Raw genomic sequence first — 20,307 nt, 5'->3', positions numbered from 1 at the left:
CAGGGAGCAATGGCTTCCTCCCAAAAGCCCCACTCTGAGGGCCAGACAGAGAGGCTGGTGGGCAGGGTATGTCCCTGTAAGAACCTCCTTCTCCTCTCCTGGGATTAGAGATAGTGGACATTGGGCATTTTACCACACCTAGTTTTGTCAGAGATCTGGGGTCTACTTTTTTTTTTTTTGGTTTTTTGAGACAGGGTTTTTTCATGTAGTTTTGGTTCCTGTCCTGGATCTCACTCTGTAGACCAGGCTGGCCTCAACTCACAGAGATCCACCTGGCTCTGTCTCCCAGGTGCTGGGATTAAAGGTGTGCGCTGCTGCCGCCGCCGCTGCCACCATCGCCGTCGCCAGGCCTGGGGTCTACTCTTGACTTGGGTGTGGTCCAGATCCACATGGTAGGGGCAGCCTTAGGAGAGAGACCATCCCAGCTGGATTAGACTTGGCATAGAGTTCTGTATCTAGCACATTAGGAAACTGAGGCAGGGGCAGAAGTTGACTCAGCCTCTTGAATGAGGTTGTTTATCTCATCAAGCAAATGTTGATGAAATAATTACTTTAGGTTCTGGAGTATAGGGAGGCAGCCCTACTATCCTGTGGGAAGGATGAATGATATGGGTCTAGAAGAGTGACAAATTCAGAGTATTGGTCCTGAGAAATGGAGGACCATCTCTGAGGAAGTGTAGCTGGGCAGAGCCTGATGGAAGAGATGGATAAACCATGAGGATGTCAGGAGAGCATCTCAGAAAGAGCGGAAGTGCAAGGTCCAGAGGCAGGAACCTGGGGTGCACAAAGGTATGCGAGGGGCCAGAATGTGTGTGTTTGAGATTTGGGAACCATGAAACATTATGTGGAAGAGTAATGGGATCCTGTGTGTTTTGACTGGATCAAGTTGTGGGCATTGGTGCCCTGAGCTGGTCTGCCCATAGTTTTAAGTGTCAGATGAGCATGTGGAGATATAGAAAGTTCCATTAGATTGCTCAGGGCACAGCGGGAACCAGAATGTGACCCAGGCTTTCTTGACCATCAGTCATGGTTACCCCCTCTATATGAACCACAGATATCATGGTGGTGTAGTAGGGCCACCCCTTAGTACTTCTCTACAGCAGGTCATGGGGTGATACCAATGAAGCATTTAGGGAACAGAAGGACATAACATCGGGTGTCTGGGACTTGGTGACTCCCAACCTCAGGGGCATGATGAGTTCTTGATATCATCCTGAAAACTGAGCTGTGTGTGTCAAGTGTCTGCTTCCTGCTCAAAGCCATGGCAGGTGCTGCTTCTGACCTCATTTCTACAGAAGAGACTTGGGAGCAGGCACCAGCCCATTTCACAGATGGGGTACTGACTGTAGAGCTGAATCTTACCCAGCTCACTCAACTTCAGGGCAGACTAGACCTCAGTATACACTGCTCATATGACTTCTGTGCTCTGCCCTTGAGCCTTGTGCCTCAGCCCAGAGCAGTTTTATCCCATCGAATGGGCTGCACAGCTGTGTGTGCTACTGTGTGCTGTGGGCCAGGTCCTGTGGACACACCAGAGCATCTTGAGTCGTTTGCTTTCCGTACTTCATTGTTACCTGGATATACTCACTCAAACATAAATCAGTGGTAGAAAACAAAGGAACAAGCATCAGGGGAAACTGAGGACTGGGGGAAACTGAGCAGTTCCTGAGTGAGAAGTCCCCATTGCTCTGTGCAGATTGAAGCCCTGTCTAGCACCTTTAGAAGGGAAATCAGGTATTGTCACTGCACCCCTCACCCCATGTAGCTGTTGTTATGTCTGGGCTGTCTCATTCCAACTCATGACATCTTGGATGGCCCTTGAATTGTCTATGCAGCCCTTAGGGGAAGGGAGCTTTCCTGACAGAAATGCCTGGACCTTGTGCGTGTTTTAAGTTTCACCAGTAGTCCCCATTTCCCAGAAAACTCTTTTCTGTAGAGCTAGGCTGTGAAAAGTGGGGAAAGCAGACCCCCTCAGGAGGGTCAAGCAAGACTCTTATGTAGCCCTACTAGGACCTAGCATCTTGGGGAGCAGTTGAGTCCCCTCCATGATTCCTTGTGCAGTGGCTGGTGGTAAGACCTGGTACCACTGAGAACACCCTAAACCAGACTTCTGGCTCCAGTCAGTCGAGTGGCCTCCCAAAACTTGGCCAGGAGCTATGTTTTGCTTTTACAGAGGCAGCCTTTGTGTAGCCCAAAGCACTTTGGATAAGGTAGGGATGGGACAGAATCCATTGCATCAGGGGAGCCCAGAGACCTAGGTGCAGAGACCATGCAGGTGTACTGTGAGGAGGCTGGGGACAGTAGCCTTACCCTTCCAGCTACCTCCTCAGCCCTATCAGAGTCTCCCTCATCTCCTTTGCCTCTGAAGATAGTGATCATCAGAGAAGATAGAGAAGGTTCTGGGAATTAGAAATGCCTGAAGGTAGATGAGGAGGACCTATGTAAGGTAGTGAGCCCCCTGTCCTGGTCAGAGGAGAATCAGAGGAACCATGTGCCTTTCTTACCTAGGTCTCCTCTGCTTTCTTTGGCCGGTACCATGGAAGGCCACACACTATGGCCACTTAGAGCAGGGCAGTGGAACCAGAATGCCTAGGTGCCAATCTCATCACCATGCACCCTTGAGACTCCAGCTTCTTTATTTGACAAATGAAAGTGGAAGATAGGACCTAGTTCTCAGGCAGTGTAGGGTGAAGTAAACTAATGTGCCAGACCCAAAGCACTCAGCTTTTCTCTCTTCTGGATATTCTCCAAGTTGCTAAGGATGAGAGGGTGTAAGGGCAAGTTTGAGGCACCATGGAACCATCTGGAACCATAGTTTACATACTAATGAAAACATGGTAGAAGCCCCAAATGTTGATAGAGCTGGCAAGGTGGCTGATTGTATTTAGAATACCAAAAGAGTGCAGGGGATAGTATAGTACTTGCCTAATATGTTTGAGGCCTTGGTTTTAATCCCTAGCACTGCCAACAAACAAACAAACTTGAGAAGATCCAGTGTTGTCAAATATTTCTAATCAGCATATACAGGCTGGGGAGATAGTGACATGGGCTGGTGGGTATGTGGGAGACCATGTGCATATATGCAGACTGTGGGCCAGTTATCTCCCTAGTCCCTGTCCATCAGTCATAACCTTATTTCCCAGCTTAACTAGAAACTGCAACCTTGCTCTCTTGCCCTTGTACTTCTTTGCAGCAGAAGCATAGAAAACATCAGCTGTCCTGGCACAGTGCCAGGGCTCTGAGTATATACTCCCATCCATCCTCCTTGGGAGCACTGGGGTAAGATCTATTTGTCTTGCTTCCCAGGGAAAAAAAAACACACACAAGAAAGTTGCATTTACTGCTCAGCATCCCACACCTAAAAGGTGGCAGAACCAACTTAGAACCAGCCTTAGAAGAAAGATACGCTTTTCCCCTACCCTGCCCACTTGTAGAATGCTGCATGAGATGAAGCCATTGGCTATAGAGGTACCATAAAGAGTTCTAAGGACAAGGGAAAACATTCTCCTGGGATGTGCCCTTGCTCCTTGTTCTGTGCCTGTTTGCCCCTGCTGCCTCCCTTCCTCCTCCCACCCTACTCTGTCATTGCTCAGGGACCAGTAGCTTGAAGCCTTAAGGACTATGCCTGGCCTTGCAGGGCTCCTGGGCATCAGCAGATATACCTGCATCCCCTTCAGGACTCTTTGACCAAATCCCCTCCTGCGCAGCAATAGCCTCACATCCCCAATGATTCAGGTACCAGTAATTGTATTGGTTTGTAATGTGAGGTTTACAGATCCTAGCTGGAAGCAGGGATGTTTCTAGATAGATCTGGGCTCTTCCTACCTCTGAGAGCAGGATAGAAGTACCAGCAAATGGGATGTGCTACATAGTCCTGCCATGAGTCAGGTAAGGGATATGGTTACATTTCTCAGATGCCAGCATTGATGGGACATGACAGGTAGGGAGAACCCCTGGGGAGCAGCCTACCAGGCCCCTGTGTGAGGAACCAGTTAGCCCAACCCTCCTCATTGAGGCCCTTCCTGGTCATTCTTCTGGGTCTCAGACTACTCCAAGGAAACTGATGGATCTCCTCGGTCAACAAAAATCAGTCAGAGCCTGCCCTAGACCTGTGGGCTCTTACTTAGGAAGCCCCATTCAACACAGCTGCCCCCTCTGCTTTCATCTATTCCCAGAACCTCAGCAATAATCCACCTCTCATAGCCGACTGCCGTGGAGCTCAAATCACATTTCAAAATAAACACCATGCGGAGCAGTCGGGGGAAAGAGAGATTTATTAGCTTTCATGGGGTGAGAGACCGCAAGGACCAGAATAATAGGATACATTTCTCATTAGTTGTAAACGCTGGAAAAGAATTAAAGGAACACTAATATTTTCTGTCTTGAACCAAGCACCGTGAGGGTTGTGAAGTTCAGGGGAGGGAAGAGAAAGAAATTCGATCTCTCATGTGGGACTTGGGGTCAGGCAACAACCAGGCAATTTCACATAGTTCTTCACTCCAGATATAACCCATGTCTTCTAGCTGGCTCAGCCCTGAAAATGTGTATTGGTGTTTCCTGTAGTAAGATGAGATTAGAAGAAATTCAGAGTGCTGTTAGCAAGGAGAGTGAGGGAGGTGGGGGTGGGGGTGGGGTGGGGGTGGGGGGGTTTCCTGATGAGACCTGCATCCTGTCTTGCTTCTCCTTTCTGCTGCCCCAGATGGCCCAAGGCAATGTGAGACAAGGTTTGCTTAGGCTCCACCAGAATGTGGAGGGCAGGTAGGCTGGGACTGACAATGGGACCTGCTGTGCCTGTCTGGACACTAGCCTCTGCAGCACAGCATAGGGGCTATAGAACCAGCCAGCTGACTGATACCTGGATGTAAAAAGGGACAAGGGGCAGGGTATATAGAGGAAGCTCAGCAGCAATGAAGGGCATTATGGGAGGCTGAGGAAGGGGGAGTGTCCTGGGAGAGTGATTGGGGATCTTCCATGGAAGGGGAAGCAGCTTAAACTGGTGGCCATCATAGTAGACAAAGTCTAGTCTGCCAGTCCATTGGGGGCTGGGAATCTAGGATGGAGGGTTCAGGAGACAGATGGGAAGGAAAGTATGATTGGTCTTAGAGGACCAAGGACCAACCACCATGACTTGTTTCAGATCTGTAGGTACTAGGTACATCCCAGAGCTGTCCTCCTAGGGACAGACATTGAGTCTGTTTGTAGAAAGGTGACAAGTGAGCTCTTACTTTTGGAGACATGTGTGCGTGTGCACACAGCCTCACATACATAGATGCACATGTATGCACAATCTGTCCAAGTTCAGAAGTGTAAAATGAGACAAGTTCATGTTTAAGAGCTAGAGCAGGGGGCTAGAGAGATGGCTCAATGGTTAAGAACACTCACTGCTCTTGTAGAGGACCCAGGTACAATTCTCAGCACCCACAGGGTAGCTTAACATCTATTACTCCAGTTCCAAGGGATCCAACACCCTCTTCTGGCCTCCACATGTACTTCGTGCATGTGGTATACATAAAATACAAGTGGGCACATAGTCATACACATAAAATAAAAATAAATGATCTTTTAAAAAAGGATCTAGAGAAGGTTGGTCATTTTTAAAACACCATCCAGATTTGAGCAGCACAGGCCTAAAGGCTGCCTTGTGTTGTTACTAATAACAGCAGGTGCCAGTTATAAAGCAGCACCTGACTTAGCCTCTATTCCAAACACCGCACCAACACCCAGTCCTACCCTCCTGGTCACCTGCTCGGGGAAGGAAACAGGCTTAAACTTGGCACTGGAGTCACTGAATTTTACAGGGGTCATACCAGGAAACAAGTGCCTTGCCTAAATCCATCCTTTATAAAAGTGTGGAACCAGGAAGCTGCCCTGTGGCCCCTCACTCATGTCTTTAGGAAAGAGTGAGAAACCTCTAGATCAAAAGATAGAGGCAAAGAAGGCAATATGGAAGAACAAGTGAGAGACTTGGAACCGAGAGGGGGCAAACAGGGACCAGGGAAGAAATGTGAGGGCTATAATGTGGAGGGGAAGTAAGGGAGCTGGGCCACAGTTAGGGACTGGACAATAGTGGGCTGGATATGCTGTGCTGACTCACATTGTGGATATGGATCCTGATGTCCAGTATGAAGCACAGTCTGTGAAGCCATGCTACCACCTATTTCCAGAATTCACCTGGATTCCTAAACAGAAACTCTGTCTCCATTAAACAGAAGCTCCCATCCCCTCCTTAGCCCCTGGTAGCTGTCACTCTGCTTTCTGTCTCTATGAATTGAGGCTCTAGGGACTTCATAGATATGGGATCTTACATTCTTTGTCTTTTTATGTCTTATTTCACTCAGCATCAGGACTGATTCCTTACAGCATATGTCAGAGTTCCCTTCTGTTTCAGGCCAAGCAAGATTCCAGTGTATGGCTGTCTATTCTGTCCTGGGATTCTTGGGGTAAGCTTCTGTTTATTATTGAATACTGAACATGTGATTGTCCATATGGTTCTTCCAGTTGGTGTGTGAAGAGCTGCCTCTCTGTCTCTCTGTCTCTGTCTCTGTCTCTCTCTCTCTCTCTCTTTCTCTCTGACAGTCTTTCTCAGGAGGCCCTGACCCTAGTCCATCCTCTGTGTCTTCTTCCACCCTACCTCCCTCCTGTTTTGTAGACCTTTATCTAGACAGGTTGGGTTTTCTTGCTACCACCATATTCAGAGGCCTCCCAGCCACTTTTCTGCCTTAGGAACATGGGTGACAACAGTCCTGGAAGTGACTATTTCCATCATCAGCTTTTCCTGAGGCAGCCAGCCTTCCCGCGAGGGGATGAGGGTGGTGGAGATGGTGCAGCTGGACTCCTCCCTCCCAAACAGAGGGCACAGCAGCGGAAAAACACTGGAAGGGCAGTCCCACCCGTTCTTTGTCCCTCTGGGCCTCCGCTTGTTTCTGTCCATGTTAGGGAAGTGGAGAAATTGAGGATGAGTGCAGGGCTGCTGTGTTCTGAATGTGCCTCCATGGTCCATTGTGTGTGAAGCCTCAGTTTTCCTGACAGTGCTGCTGGGAGATAGTAGATCCTGGGAGCCTTGAGGAACATGCTTAGGTCATGGGGGCATGCCTGTAGAACAGCTCTTACATACATGCACACACCCTACCTACCCCACCTCACGATCCTGCTGTGGTGTGCTTTTACCTATTGCCCTCACTAGAGGCTAAGCTGGTGTCCCACCCTCACCCATCTTGCACTTCATACTTCTAAGACTATAAGGTAAATGCTGTTTTTAGAAGTCAGCTGCCTCAGGTATCTCATGGTCAGGCAAGAATGGCTATTAAGGGGTCTTAGACAACCTTTCTGAGATAGCAAATACCTTGTAGCCACCACAGATTCTGTACTGAGCATCAGAGCATCTATTCCAACTTGTTAAAAAACCTGCACAGACCCTCGCTGTGCTAGAGGGTAGGAGCATAAGGAGGGGAGAGTCAAAGCTGACCCCTCTCCAGGGTAACTGATGTGTATCTGAAATACCCGCATTCATGACCATGTTGACAGGGCCAATGACAATGAAGGCAATGTCACCACACTGATCTTCAGAGATAAAGGCTTCCACTCCAGTGTCCTATGATGGCAATATCTGACCCATTGTGCACCTGACAGGTGGCACTCCTGGGGAGGGGAGACCCGGAGGAGGCAGGACCTAGGGGATGTCCTAGCTGTGACTCAGAACCAAGTGACCATAGACTGAGCCTCAGCAAACCTCCCCTTTTGATAAGGTGATTGTCTCTGGTATGTACTACAGCATCAAGAAGCTGGTGGGCATGCGCAGTAAACATCTGCAAAGAGCAGCTGTGTGAACATCACCCTTACTCAGCAGCCAGCCTGGGCTCGGCTCCTGGCACCACAATGTCAGACGACATCAGCGACAGACAGTTGTGATATGGGATCTTGATGCTAAGACTTTGGCAGATCAACATGATGATGGGGCTTTCTGTGCCTAGTTTATTTCATTTAGAAGGTATCTAGGCCTTTGAAGGCATAGGCAAGCCTTGAACCTGGGCTGTCCAGGATTTGAGGCTGCTGTGCTGGTTCACTGTGTGAAAGCACATACATAAGAGTGGCACCAGTGGGTGCCAAATCATGTCACAGCACACGATATGTACTGTGTGCCAGGCTCCATGCTGGGCTCTAGTGATGGAATCATAGACAGACAGACACCCTCAGAGTTTTCAAAGAGACAGTTGGAGGTTCTCCTAAGCATCAGAAGGGGGAAAGGAGCTGAAACTAGAGAGACTAAACGGTGGCAGAACAGCCATGAAGCCTTGCTGAGTGGTTTACACTGGAGCCTGAGGAGGGAGCAGAAGCCTCTTGGTACTGGATGGAGTGAACAGTGGTCCAAGCAAAGAGAGCATCGTGTGCAAGGGTCCTAAAGGTTAGCATACCTTTACTTATTTGGAAAACTAAGATGTCAAGAAGGGGCTGGAGAGATGGCTGCTCTTGTAGTGGACCCAGGTTCCAGTCCCAGCACCCACATAGCAGTCACAACTGCCTCTATCTCCAGTTCCAGGGGATCCAATGCCCTCTTCTGGCCTTTTAGGGTACTAGGCATGCACAGACGTACACACAGGCAAAATACCTACGCACATAAAATAAAATAAAAAATAATAATAATTTAAAAATAAAGATGCCGGCAAGGCCAGAGCAGAGGCCGAGTGAGGGGAGAAGAGAGAAACGATTGGGCTCCAACTCTACAGTGTTTCAGAGGGCATGTGAAGGGCTTGGGTAAAGTTTCCAAAGATTTCATTTTTTTTCTCTCTCTCAAAAAGAAATTAGGTCTTTTGTAAGCTAAATTAAGAGTTTGGCTTGTTTTCAGCTTCACAGAAAATTTCAATGTAAGATCATAAAATAATGATTATAATGTTTGTTGTTGCCAAGTGTTTGGTGCCTTTGTTTCTGCCTCACCCAAGGCCATTGTTAGTTCTAGTTTACTGCTGGGACCCTAGTGTCAGGGCTGCAGAGCCTGCCTGTCCCTCAGGTCTTCCAGGAACATTGCCTTCTAGACTATGTCTTGCCTCTGCTCCTTTTACCCTCTGACCTCCGTTTTCCCACTCCACCCTGCTCAGTGCTATTTTGCTGTTTCTGCAGACTGACCTATTTGTTTGTTTTCACATATAAATGAGAATGTGTAACATTTATCTTTCTGTGCCTAGTTTATTTCACTTAACATAATGTCCTCCAAGACTCATCACTGTTGTGGCACAGAGGAAGAACTCATTTTTAAAGCTATATAATATTTCATACTTATATGGCCCATCAGCATGAGTACTATACAGATAATTAAATTGTACTGCATTTGGGATTCACGATAAATAGATTTTAGTTGCCCTCACTACACACAAAACAGGTGAAAGATTTTGGATGGAGGGAGGTGCAACTGTGAAATGGTGGATCTGTGAATTTGTTTCACCTCCTAATCTTTTGACTACTTGTATGTATCCTGTATTGTCATGTGTGTGTCATTGTCATTCAGTTGCTTCTGCCTCTTCCATTAAGGATCCTTCGATAACTAAAGTGTCCGACACTTCCTACTTTGATGAATTCCATGAACCTTTTAAGTGCAGCTCTGAGTTTCTTAGCATCATCAGAACCCCAGCTGTTCCCAGACTATGGCGCCCTCCATGCTCCCCTGGGTGAGGCAGGAAGAAAGCCAATGCAGTTCATGGTAGCAGCTAGTGGAGCAAGACTCCCTGCAGCTCTCTCTCTCTCTCTCTCTCTCTCTCTCTCTCTCTCTCTCTCTCTCTCTCTCTCTCTCTCTCTCTGTGTGTGTGTGTGTGTGTGTGTGTGTGATATCAGCTCCTGCATGGCTGTGCCTAATGGGGACATTGAGGAAGGCAAGGAAGCTTCAGATATGTGTACAGGAAAGGCAAACAACAATGGGTTGGCTCCTGCTCTTTGCCTGGTTTAGAAACTGAGACCAGGCTGCTGAGGTCTCCAGGGAGATGGGACTTTTGGGTGAGCAGCCCAAGCTGGGAGGTAGCTTTAGGCCTTGGCATCTGTCTGCTCTCACAGCTTTGAAGTGAGATAGTACACCTGTTCAATGTGTGGCCTTGGTGTGCCATGCTGTCTTATGGTTCTATCCTGCTGCCTGGCCTCTCTCCATGTGTATCTTTGGGCCCATCAAAATCTGCTCAGGAAATCTGCTCTCACCTCCTGAAGGAGTCCTTAGGCTCCCCCAGTCCTTAGCAGCTGTTTAGAGCATTGAATACCACAAAATTGTCTTCCACACCCTGTGTACCTTCCACCTGCTCATCATGTACTGACTTTTGAAGACTCAAGTGCTCCTGACACCTCCTTCACCTTTCAGCTGTCAGTGATCTTGGAAACTGACTTCTTTAGCATTGTCTACTCCCAGCCTCAGTTCACCTCCACCATGCCTAGCTTCTGCCTGGCTTCTCCCTGGTCTGCTGCACACAAGCGGGCTACTGACCAGTCTGGATGGAGTCGCTCATGCTTCTCTTTGCTTGGCTTCTCACCTCATTCAGGAACTGCCAAAGCCCTGCAAGATATGTCCCCACCACCCTGCTGATGCCACAGCATGTTGCTCTTCCTCTTATAATCTTCCAGCCCCCCCCCCAACCCCAACATCAATTCCCCCAGGACAACATGGAGTGCAAGAGGGAAAGGACCTTTCTTTTGTCCTTCGTGCTTCCGGCCAATCTAAGATGTTTGGTTTACTTGTATGGTATGTCTATTACCAGCTTAAATTGAGGCAAAGAGCTTAGGAATATGTTCAGTTTTATATAAGTGGCAAATGGCAGGCTCTGCACGTAAACCTAGGCAGATGAGTTAACAATCCATGTTCTTGGTTCCTAGTTGCCTCTCACTTAAAATTTGGTGAATTAGTTGGGCATGTTGGCACATACCTTTAATTCCAGCACCCAGGAGGCAGAGGCAGGTGGATCTCTGTGACTTCCAGCTCAGCTAGGCTACATAGTAAGGCACCCCCAGCCAGAAACTGATGAAGTAATAAATGCTAAAGTCTTTATAATTTCTTGCATACTGTATCATAAAGTCTTTTATTTATCTGCTTTTGATTTTCTTTCCTGTCTCTATTTGCATATTCTGTTCTCTCTGATTAGTGAACCTTTCCGCATAAAGAACTCCTATTCTTTAAAACCCAGCCAGGGGCTTGAGCAATAGCTGTTCTTGTCGAGGACCCACATGGGGGCTTACAACTGACTGTAACTCCAGTCCCAGGGTATCGGACATCCTGGTCTGGCCTTTCAGGGTACTGCATGCATGCACTTCATACACAGATGTGTAAGTAGGCAAAACACCTGTATATACAAAATAATAAAATAATTTTAAAAATTAAAAAATAACTGTAATGGAAACCAGGGAGTTTATCCACCCCCCTTCTTGTTTCCACTACCTTGTGGGTATGACTTGGTTATAGTCCTTAAAAATCTATTTTCCCTTCTTTTTGAATCCCCATTTGGCCTTGAGTCTCTTGGTGGCAGGGGCCTATTTGTCATCTTAGTCTCTCCCAGCCTCTGCCTAACACATGTGAGGGACATAATAAATATTTGTTGAGTGAGAGACTCCAGTGTTCCTGGCATTTACCAGCGACCGAGCGACGCTCTGCGTGTTAGACACTGTTTACACGATGCACACTCATTTTCATTCTGCTCATGTCTTTCAAAGAGAGCACAAGGGACCAAATCTAAACCATTGAAAACAACCACATCTAGCTAAGGCTTCCCATACCATTGCTGGGGAGGCTAGGCCTCTGGAAAAGACTGTGTGGAGGGAGTTAAAACAGTTAATGCTCTCTGATGTGCAGTTATGTGATGTCCCCAGCAGCAAAAGATATGGCAGAGACTAAAACTAACTGGTCATAGGAAGGTCCACTTAGGCCATTTAGGCCAGCCATGCCCCTGGAATACAGAGCTCCTGATTATGAGATGTGTTGGCTTCTCTACAGAGGAACATCACATGAATGTGGGAACTATCTCCCCTGAAAGGTCTCCTGCTATTTTCCCTGAGACCAGCAGAAGGTTGATGTCACCTGTTGCTGGCCAGTGTTGTTAATGGTAAATGGTCCTGGTTGGTGAATGGCAGCTGGGAACACCAGTGGCCCCATATTTGAGTTTCTCAGAGCACAGTGACTCTAGGCTGGGGTGTCTCTTAATAGGTCCCAGGACCTTGGCTGGTGGAATTGTTACTGGACATACTGGCTCCTAGGAGGCACAAGGCTTTTAAGCTGGGATGGCTTCCAGCCCTGTATAGTGGGTAGTGGCTCTCTTTGTACCTGTGTGGTTATAGTAGGGAAAATAGTGACAGTGGGGATTATTTCCAGATACCCATGTGAGCTCTGTGGAAGACTCTTCATATGGCCCTGCTGGCCAACATGCTCTTGGCCTGGCAGCCCCAAGTAGCCATTTGCTTCTGAAAATGTGTTGAACCCCAAATATACTCTTGTGGCCACAGCAGGAGTGGAATACAATGCCAGGCTGTCTTGCCATTGAAGGGAGAGCAAATAGTGGATATGTCAGATAGGAACATTGAATAAGAGTCATGGGGTACATGGGGACCATTAAAAACTAAAGACTCCCTCATAGTGCACAGTGCCCTTTCTTCCATGGCCATAGAGGTATTACTTACCTTGACTGATCCTGAGGCTAGGGTCTTGAAGGCCTGTGGTCTCAACACAGACTGGCACCCTTTCACCTTCTGCAGGGCCTGACAACTGGGTCAGGGCAGCTTGCTTCCTGTTGAAGGAAGGGCTGGGTCAGGGCCTCTTCTCCCTTCCTCTGTCTGGGCTGGGCTGCCAAGAAGACTTGTTGGCCAGTTGAGGTTAGCCACGGGGTCCTGCCAGACTCTCATTCTGTAGAAGGCTGGGTTACAGCCCTGCTGTCTTTGCCCAGTAGCCTCCCAACAGCCTCTAGAGCTTTCTTATCTCTACTTCTCAGGTATGGAGCTAGAGATTCAGAGAGGTGAAGTAAGTTCTTCAAGGTCACCCAGCAGGTCTGTAGACAGGAAGGACTCGGGCCCTGGAGCCCACTGACTCATTGAATTGTGCTGACCTCCAGTTCCCTTCTAGGGCTAATTAGTATCCTGTGATTCCACATCATGGCCACCCTAGGAGGTGGCCCTGGGCAGTGAATTTCTAGGGCACAAGATGTCCCCTTCTTCCTCCTTCTGCCTGAGCTTGTCAGTTCAGAAATGCTGAACTGGGACAGGTGTACAGTCTGAAACTGGCCCCAAATTAATAAGCTTTCTCCTCCCTCTCATGCCTTTGTTCTGGCTTCCTCTGCAGACAGCCCTGGTTTCCCAGTAGTTCAGTATGTCGGACACTTCAGATTCAGTGTGACAGCTGAGAACATTGGTGGGGGTAGGGGTGGGATGGGGTCTGAGAACATTGGTGGGGTGGGGTGGAATGGGGGCTGAGCATATTGGTGGGGTGGGGTGGGATGAGGGCTGAGAGCATTGGTGGAGTTGGGGGTGGGATGAGGGCTGAGAACATTGGTGGGGTGGGGGGTGGGGTGGGGACTGAGAACACTGGTAAGGTGGGGGGTTGGATGGGGCTGAGAACATTGGTGGGGTGTGGGCCTGTTTTCCCACTTTCTGCACAGCTGCTGGGACTGCCACCTCACCATCCATTCCATCTCCCTGATGTGAAAGGGGTGTTAGCTCTGAGTTCTGCCCTAGCCCTTGGCAGAGGGAGAATTATGCTCAGAGCACAGAATGTAGCTGTTGTCTTTGAGGAGGGGCCTCCAAAAGGGTGCCAGTGCCACATAGGGGGCAGGTAGAGAGCTAAGATGGTCACTCATCTACTCCTGTAAGGAGGACTGGACCCTTAGAGTCTCTGAGCTACTATCCTCCAGGGTGCCCTCTGTTGGTATCAGGCTTCAGCTAGCAAGTGGGATGGTGAAGGAAGCTCTGACTTTTCATAGTGTTGGCTTCCTGGAGACTTGTATGGAGGTTCAGCCAGGCCAGCTCTTTTTCTGGAAAGGTTGGGCAGGATATGAATTGGGGGACTGGACCTCCCAGTCTTGTCTCATGCCACAGGCTTCTAGAGAATTCTTAGCCCTTTTCTGACGAAAGGTCCAGTTTCATTATTCCCATCCACTGTGATTGATACTGTTGTAAAATACTAAGTCATGCTTTGGATGTCAGCGTGTGGTGGAGTCTGCACATGCTTCTTCACACCAAGCACCACAAATGTCCTCATACATGGAAACTGAAAAAGTTGATGTCATAGAGCAGAGTTTAGAATTGGATCACTAGAGACTGGGAAGGGAAAGGATAGAGGTCACAGAGAGAGCAGTCACTAGAATATAGAGAGGAGCAGTAAGCTCTGGGGTTTTGCAGTACAGGGAACCCTTTCCTGGTCAGTGAGGGTGTAAACACTGTAGAGTGTAGGTGTTGCTGATGGGAATGGTGAATAATGGTGTAATCACTATGCAAGACAATGTAGTAGTTCCTAAAAATGTTAATATGAATTGCCATTTGTGTAGCAAACCCACTTTTGACTATATTCTCAAAAGAACTAGAGCAAATGTTTACATAGAGCATGCTCACAGCAATGTCTTAGATAGGGTTACCATCACTATGATGAAACACCATGACCAAAAACAACTTGAGGAAGAAGGGTTTGTTTGGTTTACATATCCTGAATCACAGACTATTGAGGGAAGTCAAGAGAGAAACTCAAATTGGGTAGGAACCTGGAGGTAGGAGCTGATGCAGAGGCCATGGAGGATGCTGTTTACTGGCTTGCTCTTTATGGCTTGTTCAGCCTGCTTTCTTAAAGCACCTAGGGCCACTAGCCCAGGGGTGATACTACCTAAGTGGGCTGGGACCTCCCACATCATTCACTAATTAAGAAAATGCCCTACAAGCCCTCCTACAGCTCAATCCTATAAAGGCAATTTCTGAATTGAGGTTCCCTTCTCTGAGATGACACCAGCTTGTGTCAAGTTGACATAAAACTAGTCAGCACAGACAGCATTATCCAGAGTACCCAAAAGGTGAAAGAAATCAGGTATCAGTGACAGGATCAGGAAAGACAAGTGTGGTCTGGCTGTATAGTGGAATATTATTCTGTCTTAAAAAGGAGATTCTAACATATGCTGCAACATGGACTTTGAGGGCAATATATTTAAGTAGTGTAAACTGGTTACTAATTTGGAATGATTTTACTTGTATGAGTAGTCAGATTTATGGAGACAAAGTGGAATGGCAAGTTCCAGGGGCTGGGGAGGGAAAGGAAGAGTCACTATCTAGTGGGAACAGAGTTTCAGTTTGGAAAATGGGAAAGGTCTGGAGATGGGTGGTGGGGGTGGTTGCATGATGTGAACTGTCTCATGCCAGAAGTTTCACACTTAATGTGGTTAAGGTCCAGCTTAAGCAGTATGTCTGTCACTGGTAGAAAGGAAGGCACCTCCCTGGAGATGCAAGGTATAGGGCTGGGTACTTCTCTCTCTCCTGCCCCTCCACCTTGGGCCTTCTGTCTCTGGACTGGGCCTCATCCTGGCTGAAGAAACTCATGCTTCCTGGGACATGTGATAAATGTCTAGATTAGCAAACCATCTGGCCCTAGGTCATTTGTGAACCCAATCTCATTCTGAAGATTGCTAATTGCAAGGAGATCCTTGAGTCTCTAGCAGATGCTGGCACTGGTACCTCTGTGAGAGGGGCACTGGCCCCTCTGATGCGTGCAGTCACCAAACCATATGCCATCGTACTCGAGCTGCTGGAGTACCACTTAGAGAGGATCCTGAGCCAGTACACACTCTAGGCATGTATCCTCATGGCTATGGGACCCAGTATGGTATTTGGGAGGTCTTTATTGGCAAAATAGGATGGAGATTCATGAAGGTGGGCTTCCTATGTGGTCTCATCTGTCAGGTTCTTCACAGGCCTCCTGCGAGATGATGGCAGCATGGAGGTAGCCTCTGTGTGACAGTCACAGAGCAGTCCTGAGGCCATCTTAACTTTATTTTCTCCCTGGCTCTGGCTCTTTCTAAAGGACCCTTGGATCTGTTGAGAAAACTGTGTCTTCCTCTGGTGGATCTTGAAGGTCATTGGCCAGAAAGGCAGCTGGGCAGCAGGCCAGGCAGAGGGCCTTCTGTCTGCACATAGAGTACCAGAGTGATCTCACCATGACCAAGGGTCTAGGGCAGTAGCTTCAGAGGTAGAAAGGCTGTTTGCCTTTGCACCAGCTTCCTGCCACCTTTATTCAAGACCTTTCCTGTGCTGTCACTTTGTAGGGTTCTTCCTGCTCAGGGGTGGGTATGAGCCATGGCCTCAGAGTTATATGCACTAAGTTCATCCTGGCCGTCCTGCTCCCAGGCCTGAGACCCCATTGCTGCTGTTCTCCAAGATATCCTTTATGCAACTGTAGGGTGGAGTCGGCAGCTTGAGAAGTCAGTTTGAGAAATAAGTGGCATCCGTGCCTGAGTAGTGTCCCCAGAGCCAGGAGCTATTAATAGAAGCAGTGTTGGCAGTGGACTGTGTCCATGCGGCTGTAGATGCAAGTGGCTCCGAGAACAGTGCCAGGCTAGACTGTGAGTGAGGCTGAGTGCCTACATGGCCTAGTGTGTGGGTAGCTGAGTGGGCATCACCCTTTTGATCATCTCTGTAGTAGGGGCACCCTCAGGGTTTCTGGGGGTGGCATATGTGTGTTAGGGCTTCTCCTGATGTCTTTGTAAGCCAGAGTAAGCCAGCAGCAATTGGAAGGCTGTACCTTGTTTCTGACCAGAAAAAAAAAAAAAACAACCACATTCATTTATTAGGTATTTAATTGAGCAAGTACCAGGCATCCTCCTCCCAGAGTATCCAGAAGCCCTGCTCTAGGGAGATTCCAAGTCCAGATCCACCAACAGATGATAGTCACAGAATGAAAGAAGCCCAGCAGAAGCTCGTGGGGTGTGAGCTGAGCCGCAGAAATGTGGAGAAAAGGAAGCTGCATGAGATCAAGGTTTTGCCATGGGCTTGCCCTTCCTTGGCCTGAGTTTCAAACCGATGGTGTTGGTCTCAAGCTATCCTTTTCATAAGTGGTGTTTCCAAGTTTGTCATTTGGGGCACTGGGAAATACAGGTGAGCTGAGTGGACTGGCCTTTTTGAGAGGCCTCAGCCAGTCCACTCATTCCCATGACTCCATCCAGCAGGCACATGAGTGACAAACCCCAGTCTTAAGTGCCCTTGAAGATTTTAAGCTGTGCTCACAGCATGAATGTGTTTTTAGCCTAGGACTTGTGTTCCAGTAGGAGTGAGTGAAGGCCAAACCCAGGTGGCTGCTGGTCCTCAGTTCTTTGCACTGGCCTGCAAATGTCTTTGCTTCTTTTCAGATTTCTAGTGAGGAGTCACCATGCTAGAACAAGCAGCTGAGAAAGAACAGAATTAGGCAGATCCCAAAGATAAACCCCTGGGCACATGGACAGCACCAGTGTTGCTGAGGTGAGCTGTACACATACCCAGGACCATGTGAGAAGAGGGACCATCTCCCCTTCTCATGGCCAGAAGTCAACACATATCCCCCATCCTCACCCTTGTGTTGTCCTGTAGAGGTGGCCAGTCCTTGGGCAGGCGTCACACTGCTGCCCAGCAAGTGCAAAGCTACAAGGCGCATGGCAGGGTCTGCTTGTCGTTGAATTATTTAACATCTTAATGAGTCCATTTTTCACATCCTCTACTGGTCCCACAGGAAGGCAGGGCGGACAGTTGGTAAAGTGGCAATGAATATTAATAGAGCCGTTGGGAGGTGTGTCTGCTTAATGGATCTTTCCACCAGGGTGGGGCTGCTCATCCTAACTTCCAGCCACCAGGGTCCCAGAAATATTTTTATGGGGAGGTCTTCTGAAGGCCTGTGGGGATAATCTGTCACTGCAAGCACCTCCTGAGGCAGTTCATATATGTCCCTGCCATTGTCTGTGAATGTGCAGAGCGATCCGCTGAGTCTAGGCCCTTCTAGTACATTTCTGGTACATTTGGAAATGGCATATTTAACACCCATTGCATCAGTGGACAGCAGCTCCATGATGGACTGTGAGTATGTATTTATGAGGATGTTGAATTCCCTGGATCTGGAGTTAACAGACAGTTGTGAGCCACCATGTGAGTGATGGGAATTGAACCCAGGTCCTCTGGAAGAACAGCCAGTGCTCTTAACTACTGAGCCATCTTTTCAGCCCCAGGGTGAGTGTACTTAAGCACAAATATGAAGTGATTACCAGAGGCCAGGGAACAACACTGGGGAGAAAGTGTGATGAATCAAATTGAGGGTAATTCAGAGCTGGTCAGGTGCAAGGCTTTCAAATAGATGTGGAGGTGCCTCACTCCTGCCCTTTCTGGAGAGTAGGTTCCTCTCAGTTTCTGGGTAGGAACATTCTGGAAAGCATTGTGACTGTATCTACAGGTGCATCCATACAGTGGGACATGACTCGTCTCTAAGAAAGAATGAGGCCCTTGTGGAGCTCCTGATGAGCAAAGCTGCATCATGGGTAAACTTCACACAGTGCTGAGTGAGAGAGCCAGTCTAAGGCTGCTGTCATGGAAGGGTCTGTCCATAGAGACTGGAGTGAGGGGCTGCTTGCCCAGGGTCAGGGATCATTAAGGGAAGTGCATCATATGTCAACAGACTTGAAGGTTTTATCTGTGGAAGAAAATGTTTTCAAGCTGATTTATGGCAGGGGTCACCCTCCAAAGGTGCAGCTCAGCAGCAGAGCACCTGTCGAGCATTCTTGAAGCTCTGGTGTAATTCCCAGCACCAAGGGGGGAAAACCAAACACACACACACACACACACACACACACACACACACACACACACACACCCCAGATTATAAAGTAGAAGAAAAAATCCTGAATCGTCATCACACCAATTATTGGAAAATAATTTTTAACCACAAAGAATAAAAACCATCCCTAGTCATCTATGGTGAGGGGAGAGTTTCCTTCTGGGCTTTTCGCCACATACAAATATATCAGGCCATGCTGTCAGGTTTTATAGTTAATTTCATCTGCTTGGTGGTATGTTATGTCCTATACTTTTTTCTTTTCTTTTTTTTTTTTTTTTTTCGAGACAGGGTTTCTCTGTGTAGCTTTGCGCCTTTCCTGGATCTCGCTCTGTAGACCAGGCTGGCCTCGAACTTACAGAGATCCGCCTGCCTCTGCCTCCCGAGTGCTGGGATTAAAGGCGTGCGCCACCACTGCCCGGCTCTACTTTTTTCTTTTTTTGATCCTTTAGATCCCAGGACCTTGTATATGCTAGGCCAGTCCTTTACCACTGTGCCATAGACCCCAGGCCAATGTCATACATTGTTATTAACTTTTCACTGTAACCCAAAGTTACCAGGAAGAAAGATTGGTAAACTTGGGGGTGAGTAGGGATAAGCAGAATTAACTATGTATGTGTAGACTAATAGAAATGTGTTTTGATGCTCTAAGGGGGAGAGAGTGTATCGGGTGTTGTGCCCTCTGTCCTCGGGATCCACTGTTTCCCGCTTTGCATGTCCTGTGTCCTGGAAGACTGCCCTCTTTCACCTGAGCTCATGCTGTCCAAGTCCACAGATGGGAGAGAAACTCGGAAGAGAAGCGCAACAGGAGACCAGTGAGCCAAATGGATGGGGGCGGGGCTTCCATTCTTCCAGTACCATTTCTGCTGTTCCTCTATCCTCAGTTGTCTCCATGGGTCCAATGTTCCCTCCTCTGTCCTTTAGGGAAGGGTGAGTTGGTCCTGCTGTGCTAGCCTGGGTGCTTGGTTGCCTGACCTAGCCCATGTTGCTGAATCACTCCTTTCAGGGCTACTGTTCCCTGCTAGGCGGTGTATTCTAAATGATGTGGCCAGTGTTTCTCACAGAGGCTACATGGAGCTAATGGCCTGTGGGATACCCATCCAGGAGGATGTTGTTCTCCAGGAACATTTCTGCAGTGGTGTAAATTCCCATGTTACCTGTGGGACCTGATGATGAACAGGAGCTCTTGCTGCCGAGCATCCAGCCACTGCAGTTGCTGCTTTGCATCTGCAATGATAGTGTCCTTTAGATAGGTGGCCAGAGGGCATGCCCTCTCAGATGGATTTCCAGCAGATAGTGGACAGAGCTCTGGCAGGGGTTTAGCTGCACAGCTCTATGGCACTGCCTCTGGTGTCAAGGAATCTCGGGGGTGGGGGACAAAAACAAAAACAAACACCCTTTAGCTGAGAGAGCTGAAGACAGAAGTTTGATCTGGAGACCCCAGGATCAGTTTCTTTCTGGGACACTGACTATGATTATTTTACTTATGTGTATGTATATGTTAATGTACACCATATGTGTGCAGGTACCTACAAAGG

The sequence above is a fragment of the Peromyscus eremicus genome, chromosome 3 (genome assembly GCF_949786415.1).
Source record: "Peromyscus eremicus chromosome 3, PerEre_H2_v1, whole genome shotgun sequence".
Classification (NCBI taxonomy): Eukaryota; Metazoa; Chordata; class Mammalia; order Rodentia; family Cricetidae; genus Peromyscus; species Peromyscus eremicus.
The sequence above is the reverse complement of the archived record's forward strand: the minus strand, read 5'-3'. Positions refer to the sequence as shown.